Source organism: Lontra canadensis, unplaced genomic scaffold (assembly GCF_010015895.1).
Source record: "Lontra canadensis isolate GAN:19392208 unplaced genomic scaffold, GSC_riverotter_1.0 scaffold168, whole genome shotgun sequence".
NCBI classification, from domain to species: domain Eukaryota; kingdom Metazoa; phylum Chordata; class Mammalia; order Carnivora; family Mustelidae; genus Lontra; species Lontra canadensis.
The window spans coordinates 207,232-220,391 of record NW_022631162.1 but is presented as its reverse complement, the minus strand read 5'-3'; positions in this window follow the sequence as shown (position 1 = coordinate 220,391).

Genomic DNA, 13,160 nt, shown 5'->3' with positions numbered 1-13,160 from the left:
CAGTTGTTCCCCATTGAGAATGATATTCGCTGTGGGGTTTTCATAGATGGTTTTAATGGTGTTGAGGTATATACCCTCTGTCCCTACACTGTGAAGAGTTTTGATCAAGAAAGGATGCTTTTAGGTATGCGTGATAGTGTTACAGTTATGTTTCATTTTAAAAATAGAGGTATTTAAAAAATCTGTAAGAACGCATTCTGAGGTATTTGTGGATCAAATGATACAAGCCTGTTTGAAATAACTCAGTAAGAGCAGGGTGGGTGTGATGAAATGGGGCTGGCCGGGGGTGCACCAAGTCTGAAGCTGGGTGGCAGGTACATCGTGGGAGGAAGGGGGTTTGGCACTAGTCTCTGCTTTTGTATGTTTTCAGTCTTCCATGATAAAGTACTAAAACATCCATACACAGACACCATCTCAGTCTGGACTGCCAGCACCCCCACCCTGGCCGAGGTCCCTCCTCCATCAAGCTCTGGGCTCACCGTCTCCTTGCTGGTGTTTTTCCTCCACACCCCCCATTGCTAGCACCATGGTCGTGTGGTCAGACCCTGGCAGTGGGTTCTCATTGCCCCTTGTGCGCCAGCAACGCCCCACCGACTTCCCTCCCGGCCTCCTAGGCCCCATCTCCTGCTTCTTTTCCCCTCGTCACTGAGCTGCCAACACTGTCTGCACCAGGACAATTATCCCCCTAAAGTTTGCACGGAGAGCTCGTCCTCCCAGATGTCCATCAAGACCTTGAGGTCTACCCTGAATCACTCATATTTCGGAAACTGTTGTCCCCGTCTTCAGCACGGCTAATCTCCGTACCTGCTCTGCTTTACTTTTCCCCCTTGGCACATCACTTCAAAACACAGGGCAAAATTTACTTATTACACTTCTCAGAATAGAAAGAAATGAAGTTTCATAGGGAAAACACCTTCTGACTGACATGCACACCCCGCAGGTTAGAGACCCGCGTCCAGAGGGGTGCATGGCCGGAAGCTCTAGCAACACCAGGATCCCCGGGGTGGGCTGCACCTGGCCGGAACCAGCGGGAGGCGCCAGCCTGCCCAGGGCCCACTCAGACGCAGCTTCATGGGTTATGGGGCTCTGGAGTCAGAGCTGGGCAGCCCACTGCGACCCACCTTGCCTCTGACGTCCAGGGGCCTGCCCGGGGTTGGGCTTCTCTCTGAAGAAAATGTGAGCAGCCACAGTCTGCGTGTGCAGGGACGTGCTCAACAAGTCATGGGGGCCAGTGACACTGCGAAACCCAGAAGCGGAGGGACCGCATGTCCCGAGAATTAAAAGAATTTGCTGAAGTGTAACAGCCAAATCTGCTTATTTTGCTGATGCTGGGAGACCAGGGAGCACGAAGATGATTTGGCCTGGGGCTGGGTTAGTGGGATTTGGCGCACTTGCCAGGGTCTTGGTTCCCGGCACCTGCACTAGCCGCGCGCGGTAGTCTGGACCAGCGGCGTTCGTGGTGGGCGGACTGTGACTGGAGCGGGGCTGACCGTGATCCCGGGGTGTCAGGCAGGGCAAGGATTCCGGGTTTGCGCAGATGGGGTTGTGGATTTGTCGTCTTTCACCCTGACTGCGTCTCCCAAGAGGGCCCGCAGGACAGTGCTTTCCACTCACAGCGCTGAAAAATACACGTCTGGAAACCCAAGCCTCCCTGAAAAGCATCCGAGAAATAGGCCCGGGTCGGAGGTGAAGACGCGGCCTTGGAAGAGGGCTCCCTGATTCCCACGGGTCCAGGGAGGCGCAGCCCCAGGCGCGTGCGCAGCCCCCTGAGGGCCCGGCTCCCAGGAGAACAAGCAAGGCCAGAATGGTCATCAGAATACCACGGCTGACCAGGACTCTGGAGCATGGGACCGGGAGACATAAGCAGCCACATCTGTGCCACTGAAAACGTCTGAGAGCCTGGCTTGAATCAGACAAGCGAGCCGTCGCCACCCCATAATCTGTGCTCGTTGCTACATCAGCCAGGGTTCCGCTGCGGACAACAGAATCCGATGCAGCTGGTTTATGAGGAGAGGGATTTAATATGGGGCATTACGGGACGGCTGGAGAGTGAGCCTCTAGGGCTGAGCAGCTCCCAGGGGCACCCTGCCCAGGGGTGGGCAAGAGAGCAGCCTCCTCCCAGCCCCCACAGCTGACTGACCATCAAGGGGCCTCTGTGGCTCCGGGGAGAGCTGCTATAACCAGGGGGAGCGGGGGTGACCGGGCCACAGATGGGGACAGCCTGCTCTGCTCACTGCCCCTCTGGTTCCCCTCCATGTTGCATTCATGGATCAGGATTTAATTTTCCACATATTACTCCCCCAGAAACTTCTAGAAAGTTTGACATTCACATTAGCTTTCTCTCTCTCAGCCTAAACTTTTTTTTTTTAAGAATTTTGAGTGCTTTTGACAATTCCTTGCCTTTCCACTTGAGTCTAGGTAGAAAGCTGACCTGGATGACCTCCATGCCCCTTCCAGCTGTGTCTCCAGTGACCCCATGGGGCACACCTCCGGCCTTCTGCTCACATGAGTTCCATCCCCATTTCTTGCATACTATTTTTAATAAAATCCAAAAGGCTGAGCATGAACTGGAGGTAAAATATAAAACAGCCTCCAGCCAAATGTCAGTTCAAGAGTTTCAGAAAGAGGAACCCTAAGACAAATTTATCATTTATGTTTATGCAAAAGTGTGTTGGGTCTTCGGACTTCCCAGAGGCATGGAAAATAACACCTCAGAGATTTACATAAGCAGGAGGGCGGGGGAAGGCCTCAAACCGGTTGGCTTCTGTTATCGTCTGGTTTAAAAAATGAGAGTTTTCATTAGGAAGTCAGCTCACCTGCATGGGGCCCTCCTTCTCCGAGAGCACAAGAAGCCAGTGCTCCCCCGGGGGGCCACTCAGGACCACAGATGACAGAGCAGGGTGCAGGGCAGGGATGTATACACCTGTTGGGGACCAACGAAAAAGGGAAATGTAAGACCCCTTGCTCAAAAGGCAAGGAAAAAAGTGTGGTTCAAAGTACAGAAATATAAAGCTTCTTCCTTTTTCCCGTGGTCTCTGCCTCGACTTGTCATGATGTTCTTAGTCATTCTAAGAAGAGAAAAAATAAATGTTAAGATATTACTGTGAATCTTCTTGTTCATCTTTATATTTTAACTGCAAACACAAGAGCACTTCCTGCCTCTGGGGTGTCTCCGAGGTTAGACAATTTACATCTCCTAGCTAACGCACACACATGCATTCTGTCCTTATGAAGGGGGTGGAAATGTGGAAAAGCCACCTCTCAGCATTTTGCACTCATTTCTTCATACATGTGCCTCCTGCCCACCCTGTCCACCCTGGGGAAGCTGGGAAGGAAGGGGGTCTGGGAGGTAAAGGACTGCACACAGGCTGCTCTGCCTTCTTCTCTCCATCAAGACGTTTCCAGCCTAAGTGATAAGCTAACGTGGGGCGCCAAGTAGGGAGGGACAGGCATATTTCCTTGCTGTCCGAGTCTCTTACTGTGTTCGAAGCCAGGTTCTGGTTCAAACGGAAAGCACGGCTTCTCAGGCTGTTGGTCATCAATGCAACAAAACACTTGCTTTTCTCTTGCGTGGAGCCTCGCTGATTCGCACGCCCTGTGGGCCCACTGGAGTTGTGTGTTCACGGGCCCTGGGAATGTGTTTGCGGACGGGCCGCAAGGAAAATGGGCACACATGAGGCAGGGATTTCCTCTGCCCCCGTGTTCACTCCACAGTCCCATCAGACTTAATTTACAAAACATAGGTCCGGGGCGCGCGGGTGGCCCACTCTTGATTCCGGCTCAGGTCATGATCTCAAGGTCATGAGGTCAAGCCCCATGTCCAGCTCCATGCTCAGAGGGGCGTCTGCTTCTCTCTCTCCTCCTCTCCCTCCCTCTCCGTCCCTCCCACACCTCTACCTCTCTTAAAAAAATAAAATTAAAATAATAAAATCTAAAAAGAAAACACAGGTTCAAAGAGAAAACCATCAGGAATTTCGAGACGGCGGCCGGGCTCAGGGCCTTCCTGAGTGCAGGCCTGTGTGACGCCCACGGGCCGGCTACAGCTCAGTGCTCGCCCTCCTCCTGGGATAAACAGGGACCCCCAAAACTCAAGCTCTCTTTTTCTAAATTCTCCGTGGTTATTTGAACCACCATTGGCTTCATCATTGGGTTAGTGCTGGGGTTAGAAGGCACTTGTACCCACGGGCCCCAGGCTGAGGGCAGCCCCATGACACAGCTACCACGAAGGTGGAAAGGTCAGAGGTCAGGGGCCAGGGTAGGGGGGCTCAGGAGCTCCCCACCTGCCTTTTGTGTGGCCCTTCTCGGTGCTGGCGGCCCAGACTTTACAAGCGGCAGATCCAGTGCTGACAACCAGGCTGCAAGGACGAGGAACACCTGCTTCCTACACGAGGAAACTGGGGCCCAAACTCCTGAGATTCAGCCTCATGTCTGTCCGACGGCAGCCCCGCCGGCCTCCCACGCAGCAAGCCTCCTCCCTGGCCAGCGACCCGCGTCTGAACAGATGAGACGGGTGGGTGTGGAGACGGCCACGCTGGGAGGAAGCGCGCAGGGAAGAGGGCCTCTGTGTGGAGGTTTCGGGGGGATCCACCTCGGCACGTCCCCAAGGTGGGCAGGTTGTGCTTGGCAAACCTCAGGGTGGCTGCCTTCCTCCTTTAGCTTTCCTAGTGAGAACCAGGCTAATCAGGCAGCCAAGGAGAAACAAAAATCCATGGAAGCGGAGTAACAGAAGATATTCGGAGGCTGAGCTGTGGGAGACGGGGGCATGACTGGAGGACTAGCCATAAGCTGGGAGACGGGGGCGTCTGTCCCAGAGCCCCGTGCAATGTGGACAAGCGGAGCTCACGGAAAAGGGGCAGCATTCAAGGACGAGGTTGAGGGCCAGTCTAACCTGACCAAACACCCACGCGGTCAGGAGGACAGTAGCAAGGAGGCAAGTGACCTAAGGGCATGGGTGGTTTGCCTCCCAGCCCCAGAAAGTCTGATGGCAGATGGCAGACAAGTCCTTTCTTCGTTATTTCTGCCTCTTGCCCTGACCTACGAGACTCAAGGTGCTGCAGACACCACCCTAAAGGAAGCTGTGAAATCCTCCTTGAGACTCTTAACAAATCTTGTCATCCTGGCCAAGAAGGCTCAAACCTCAGGACATCCCTTCACGGAACACTGAAGCAGACACAGAGGTGAGGCTCAGAAACGTGCACGAAGTGAAAGCAGCCGGACCCAGGAGAGCACCTGTCACGCGAGTCCATGGTGTGGTCAGAAAGGTGAACCTACAGAGAAAGAAGGTAAATTAGTAATCTGTGGCCTGGGCTTGTGGGGGGTGGAAAGTTCTATCTGGGGCAGTGGAAACTTTTACAACTTGGGCAGTGGTGCTAAGACAAGTGAATTTTTTCTTCGAAAATTATGCTTCAGTGGAGTTATTCAATATATAAGCGTTCGCTCAGTGATTTTCCCTAAGCGTTCATTACCACGAATCAGGGCAGTTAGGTAGAATCCCTGAAGTGCAGAAACTTGAGAGAGCAGCAGGCTTCGGGGCAAGCTGGCTGGGTTTTGAACTTGCCAAACACAAAGTTTTCACACCAACCCAAGGGCACAGGTGTTGTTGCCTCTGTTTGTAAAGACAAAGCAACTTGGGATCAAGTTTAATTATTTAAGGTCACGCAGCTGGTAAGTGGCAAAGCCCCGAGTCTCCCTGGGGACAGAGCCTGCTCCCCATCCCCTGTCTGGCCCTACAGAACACTGCCTATTAGATTTTCCCTCCTGAAAATGACCTCAGAGTACATTTAAGAAATTAAACTCTCCTTTCGTCCAGATTTGTTCACGCCGCGAAGACTTTTCCCTCACCTGTGTGCCCCCTCTTGCCACTACGTTCCATGAGAGCTTTCTCTGTGCTTTCCTCGACGACAGAGGATCATTATGGGAGGTGCCACCTTTTTCCCAGAGGGACTCACAGAGCCCTGCAAGGATCAGATGACTGCGGCTCATCCCCCCTTTCTACTAAAGGTCCCCCACGAGCGTTTGGCTTTGATCTGCAGGGACCCAGAGCCATGGCAGGCATACGCAGAAATAGTACAGTGTGTATTTATGAACTCAGAACACGGGGTTTCAGGGTTTCCATTTCCTGCCACCAGGGACTCAGAATAGGCCCTTAATTGGTCTTGCAAATCATTTAATCATAGAAACTGCGGCTTCAGCAGTGTTGCATCTGGAACCCTGCTGAAACGTCAAGGACCGTTGAATCTCTTCACTGAATTTGTGGGACCCCTGCCCAGACGGATGGGGGTTCCAGTCCCGCCTCCACCAATTACTGGCTGTGAGGTTCTGGGTTCACAAGGGACTGGAAGTTAAGGTCCTTAATGTCCTTGAGCCTCGGTTTCCCTCTGCCTTAAAATGAGGGCAATAACACCTGCCTGAGAGCACGCTGTCTTAGTCCCCATTCAACACGCTTCAGGGTTGATGCAAAGATTAAATCAGGGAAGCCAGGCAATGTGCCTGGTGTGACGCTCTACTACGGTAAGCATCCAGCATGGGGGAACCCTGAGGGTAAGGATCTTGTTCCTTGCCAGATAAAGCTCATCTGCTCCATTTCAGTCTCTGAGACCAACCTCAACTGTCAACAAGAATGGAACTCTTGAAAAGTCACATCGCCACTCACAAGCTAGGAAGAACAGCTTTTAACCTCAGTGAAATTCAAATTTTAAACCAAACCAAGGGAAGAAGTGAACACAGACCCCTACACACAGCTCTAGGAAGACGTCCAGCTTCTCCAAACGTTGCCGGCAAAACCCTCAAGGTAAAAGCTTCAGCACATGACCCTTACTCACAAGGTAAGATTTCTCAGAGTTTACAGTCTCTCATGGTTTGTCTCCCCCTCTGATTTCCCCCAATTCACTTTTCCTTTCCTTTTCCTAATATCCTCCATGTTATTCCTTATGTCCCACAAGTAAGTGAAACCATGTGATAATTGACTCTCTCTGCTTGATTTATTTCACTCAGCACAATCTCCTCCAGTTCCGCCCATGTTGACACAAAAGTTGGGCCTTTATCCTTTCTGAGAAACAAACTGGGTTTGGGTTTTGGGGTTAGGTGAGCTGGGTGGTGGGTATTAAGGAGGCTTGTATTGTGTGGAACACTGGGTGTGGTGCATAAACAAATGAATCTTGGAACACTGAAAAAAATATTTTTTTAAAAAGGCAAGATTTGGGGGTTTGAGGGCTGGGACCGGATGGCAGGGCTGAACAAAGCACCACACAGACACGGGGGGGGGGGGGGGGGGCAGTCTTGTCTCTACAGGTGCAAACGCCATCAGCTGGAGAGAAGTACGAGCCAACCCCGTCACAGAGAAACGCCGTGAAATGCTTCAAGCCAGGAGGACTGCCCTCTGCCCCCAGGACAGAGGCCGTGGCAGAGATGGTGAGGAAATGCTCTGAAGTGACATGAGTAGGTGGGAGCTGTCTGCTGCCCTGCTCACACCCCTGGTCTCCCCCCAGCCTCTCCTTCAGCTGACACACAGCTGGGAGAGCCGGGGCATCGTTCAGAGATGAGCTGCACTAGAATGTTACTAGCATTGGGTTCACCGTAAGGACAAGAGTAATTTTGGCAAAGAGTATGACCAGAAGTAGACCCATGCCACTAAGTCAAACAGGGGAAGTCAGAAAAATTCTTTGAAAAGTTCTCTTTTTTATATAATAGACATTTTGGGAGTGAAAAACAAAAGAAAAGAAACAAGGTTGGAGGTAAATACAAATGGTTTGAAAGCAGAAAAAGACTAAACACTGTGCTACAATGTAGCAGTCTTTTCTGAGAAAAGTAAGCACACTAAAATGGGAAGGAATTAGAAGGTTAAAATTATTATGGGTAAATAACGGGTAAGAGTGACAGACGGAAGAGCCAACGTACCCATTCATGGCACGCTGAGCAAAGCCAATGGAATAAACGAAAATAGAAAATATCTAAAGTTGTAATAGAAGAGGACATCTGGAGCACAGAGATAGGACTGGCAAGGAGACATTCTGATGAAGGGACAGTCCAGCTGGGGGAACAGGAAGGAGTCGAGTGACAGGAACGCCACGGGGAGAGACAGTGTTCGAACCCCCACTGCGAGAGGACCAGACAATGCTGCAAGAGAAGCATGTTGAACCAAGAACTTCAAGCCCAGATATCCTCAGAATAAAGGCAAAGACAGATTCTTTCTAACATGTAAGAGCATAGGGACCGGAGCTCAGGGAGCCCTGAGGACAAAACAGGGTGTGGAGTTGGAGGTGAGCCCTCCACCCATGAGAACACGGTGCCAACACTCTGCAGTTGTAGGTCTTGGCACAAAGGGTATAACTTGGGAAATGTGGAAATCATATTATTACTAACCAGGAGCTGAAAGAGACGAAAACATGGGGAGAAGTAAAGTGGGCTGATTTCTTTCTTTTTTCCTCAGGAAATAGAGTCCAATGAAGAAAAAGAGCTTTAAGATCACTACAGTCGTAGAGTTAACCCACTAAGAGAACAAAGAGGCAGCTACACGGGGCCTCTTCGGAGGCCTCTTGGCGTAATACAGCCCTTAAAGAAAATACAGACCAGAGGCTGAAGGAAAATAAAACGACTAGAAGAGAAAGTTTGACGACACAGACTTAAACGACAGAATGAAGACCAACACAGTTGCTCTATGAATATATAACAAATGTTATAAAAGCGACGGACATTTGGGATCTAAAAATAAGACCCAATGGGCTTTTGCCTATACTATATGCCAGAAATAATTCTACAACAAAGTGACCTAGAAGGTAAAGTAAATCGATGCTAAAAGCATACCCAGTAGACACACAAGCAGGAGTCCTGACATTAATACCAAACAAACCTAATTCGAGCTAAAAAGAAAATAAAAAATTTAAATTGGGGCGCCTGGGTGGCTCAGTGGGTTAAGCCGCTGCCTTCGGCTCAGGTCATGATCTCAGGGTCCTGGGATCGAGTCCCGCATCGGGCTCTCTGCTCAGCAGGGAGCCTGCTTCCCTTCCTCTCTCTCTGCCTGCCTCTCTGCCTAGTTGTGATCTCTGTCAAATAAATAAATAAAATCTTTAAAAAAAAAATTTAAATTGTACCAAAAGAAGGGTACTATATAGTGATAAAGAACCTGAGGTTGATCATGAATTTCCATCTGTCAGATCACATAATTTTACAACTTACAAGTCAACCAAAAGTTAGTAGTACAAGAGAACAGTAAAGATCTACTTAACGTATTTAATCAGCTGGTTACACTAACTGTGTGTAGAACCTTCTTTCCTGAAGATAAAGAATAGACACTCCTTTTCAGGGAATTCTTAACAACAACAACAGCAAAGACCATGTTAGGTCACAGAAACTCCTGGTAAATTCCAGAAACTAGGGTATGTACACACCATATTCTTGGATTAAAATGGAATGATTAATAAAATGTCATTATTAATAGCAAAAAAAATAGAAAAAGAAAAATCTACCATGTAGATATTTGAAAATTCTAAAAATTCCAGTTTCAAAGAGAAATTCAAAACTGAAATTGCAAACTATCTAGGACATGCTATAATAAAGACTGTATCAGAACTTACAAAATATGGCTAAAGCACAGAAAAAAATTCATAGCTTTGAATATTCATATTGATAAACAGGAAAAAAATTAAAATAGATAAACATTTTATTGAGTAATTTGAAGACAACAGTACATCTAAGAAATGCATAAATGTAGAAATTACAAAACAGGAAAAAGAACTGTAATAAAATTCAGGAGCTGGTTATTTTGAAATTAAGATATAAACACCAGGAAATAAAACCCAGGAAAAATAAAGAAAATAAAATAAAAACAAAAATTGTCCTGAGGTAAGAAGAAAGTCTGAACAGATAAATTACCATGGTAGGAATTTAGACCGTTACCAAGGAACAATCTTATTGAAAAAAAAAAAATCAATTCAAGACAGTTTCACAGCTAGATTTTTTGGTAACACCATTGACTATATTCCCTAGTGTACCTTAAAAGTTAATTTTTTATTTCAAGTTACACATCCAATATGAGTCAGGAGCTCCCCCCAACAAAAGGGCAGATGACTTGGCTTTCACCACTGTGTACCTGTGATCTCTGGAACACACGGGCTTTTGGGACACACACACCTGCTCTCATCTATTTCAGCCTGGGACAAGCAGGGGCCACTTCCACTCACAGTCCACCAGACACACCTACTCACACGGTGTTCTGCTATTTGGGAGCTGGGAAATGTGGAGTATGTGGCTATTCACTGAGCAGTAAATGTCTTCCATATAGCACTGGCTGATGATTAAAGGCCAAGAGAAATAAAATACAAAAATTGGAAAGAATAAGGTAAAATTGAAACATACATGCATAAAAAAGCAGAAGCTGAGGCAGACTAAAATTAGTAAGAATGCAGATTTAAATGACATGATTAACAAGCTTGATCTAATTAGAAAAATAAACTCGAAGACAAAGACATTATTAGGGATAAATGAAGTATAACTTAATGGTAAAAGAAAAAAATACCATTCCTAAGAGAGATATAATAAGCCAATCTCAGTTACCTATTGCTGCATAGAAAACCACCCCCAAAACTTGTGGCTTAAAACAGCAGTGATGCTGTGGGTTGTCCGTGCACCTGGGCCGGCTAGGATCCCTCAGGGAGCTGCATTCACCTAGGAACGCAGTCAGTGGGAACAGGCAAGATGGCTTCATTCGCACGTCTGGAGCCTCGCCTGGGGAGGCAGGGGCAGCTGCAGGTGGTAGGACTCTCCAGTAGGGCGCTCAGACGTCGTACCGGTAGAGCCTGACTCCAAGACAATAAAACGAACCTTGCCAGGGCTCTGAAAGGCCAGGTTCAAAACGTGTTTAGCTTTACTTCTGCCATGTTCTATTGGCAAGTCACAGGTCAGCTAGATTCAAGCGTGAGGGACATACAATGAACTTTCTGATGGCAAGAGCAGGGTGCACGTACAGATGTGAGAAGAGTTGTCTCTTGGGAGACCGTCCACCCTCTAGCCACAATATGCACATCCTTCTTATATGAAAAATAAGCCCACCACCTCCAGAGACCCCCCCAAAGATCTATCCAAACACAGTAACAGATTCAGATACAGATTCGATCCTCTAAATCAGGTCCAAAGGTAGACGAGCCCCCTCTGAGGTGGTTCTCAGGTTAGAAACATCTAGAGAAACTGAGGGTTGCTGAAAGGGAGCAGGATGGGGGGGATGGGCTAACTGGGGGATGGGCATTAAGGAGGGCAATTGAAGTGATGAGCACTGGGTGTTCTATGCCACCGATGGATTACCGAATTCTATCTCTGAGATGAATAATACAGTATTTGTTCATTAAATTGAATTTAAATTTAAAAAATTAAAAAGGAACATATAGAGATAAGATAGACATTTAATAGTGGTAAGTGTGTCAAACTGCCAGGAAGAAATAATAATTCTAAATTTATATGCACCCCATGAAAGTTCAAAATATAAAATGAAAACATGAGCAGAAATGAAAGAAGTAGACAAATTCACCATTACAGTGGAAAGCTTTAACATAATTCTTTTGGTAATTGGCAGAAAATCAGAAAAAAAATGTAGCTATATGCCAACAATAAATATTTAGGAAAAAACTTGATGATGTCACTTACAGTTATATCAAAAATACATATCAACTATTTAGGAACAAGCCTAACAAAAGATATAACTTCTACAAGTTACAGAGAATTCTTGAGAGAAGTTCAAGCTGACCTACGTAAAGGGAGAGCTACCCATGTTTATGGATTGGAAGACTCACCCCGTGTTAAGTTATATAAATTGACTTACCAAGTCAGCACAATTCCAAGTATTAAAAATTCAGTGGGTTTTTGGTATTGTTTTGTTTTTGTTTTTGTTTTTTTTTGAGAAGATAGGAGTAGAAATTCACAATTGATTTTTAAATGCACAGAAAAATATAAAGAGACTAAAAGAGCCACAGATTTGTTGAGGAAGAGCAATATTTCATGACAAACTATTAGATACTAAGACTTACTAAAAAGCAACATTAGGGGCTCCTAGGTGGCTCAGTCATTAAGTGTCCGGCTTCAGCTTAGGTCATGATCCCAGGGTCCTGGATTCAAGTCCTGCATCGGGTCCCCTGCTCAATGGGGAGTCTGCTTCTCCCTCTCCCTCTGCCTCTCCCCCACTGTTAGTGAGTTCACACACTCTCTCATGCTCTCTCACGTGCGCTCTTTCCCTCTCTCACTTGCGAAATAAATACATATAATCTTTAAAAAAAAGAAAAAGAAAAAGAAACATTAATTGGGACAATGTGGTGCTGGCATGAGAATGGACAGCCAAAGGGAAGAGAAGAGCCTCCAGAAGCCGACCCACGTGGCTGTTGGTTTATGACAAAGGTGAAATTGCACGGAGCTGTGGAGAGCCTGGATTTTCAGTAAATATGAGAACTGAGCAAAGTGGCCACTTGTAAGTGATTATAGACCCTTAAACACAAAAGTCAATTCCAATGATATAGTAGATAAAATAAAAGTAAAATAAATATTTCTAGAAAGTAACAGGAGAACAGTTTCAAGAGCTTGGAGTAGATAAAATTTCCTGAAAGGGACGGGAAAAGCTCTAACCATAAAGGAAAAGATTGATAAAGGGCACATCAGAGTTGGAGGAGTGGTTTTCCAAAGGGTCTCATCACAGGGGGAACAGGCAAGCCACAGACCAGGGAAGACATTGCAATACATATCCAAAAAAGGAATCATGTCCAGCTTTAAAAGCCCACAGTACGGAATGAGAAAGTCTGAAAAACAATAGAAAAATGGGAAAGGATTTGAACAGACATTTCACATTAAGAAAGACTATCTAAATTGCCAATTAAAATATGAAAGTTGCTCAATTGCAAAATTCACCAGGGACACAATTGAAACCACGTTGAGATCATCCCAGCAGAAGGGCTGAAACTCACAAGAATACATATAATACCAACATCACCAAGGATTTCAGAGCAATGAGAACTCGCACACCCTCGTTGATGGGGGTGTGCGTTAGCACAACAATTTGGAAAATAGTTTTGTGGTACCTTCTAAAAATATACGCAAGCCTTGGGAGCCACAGATTCCACTCCTGGGCATGTACCCAGTAGAAATGTGTGCACACACACTCCACAAGAATGACCCAAGAATATTCA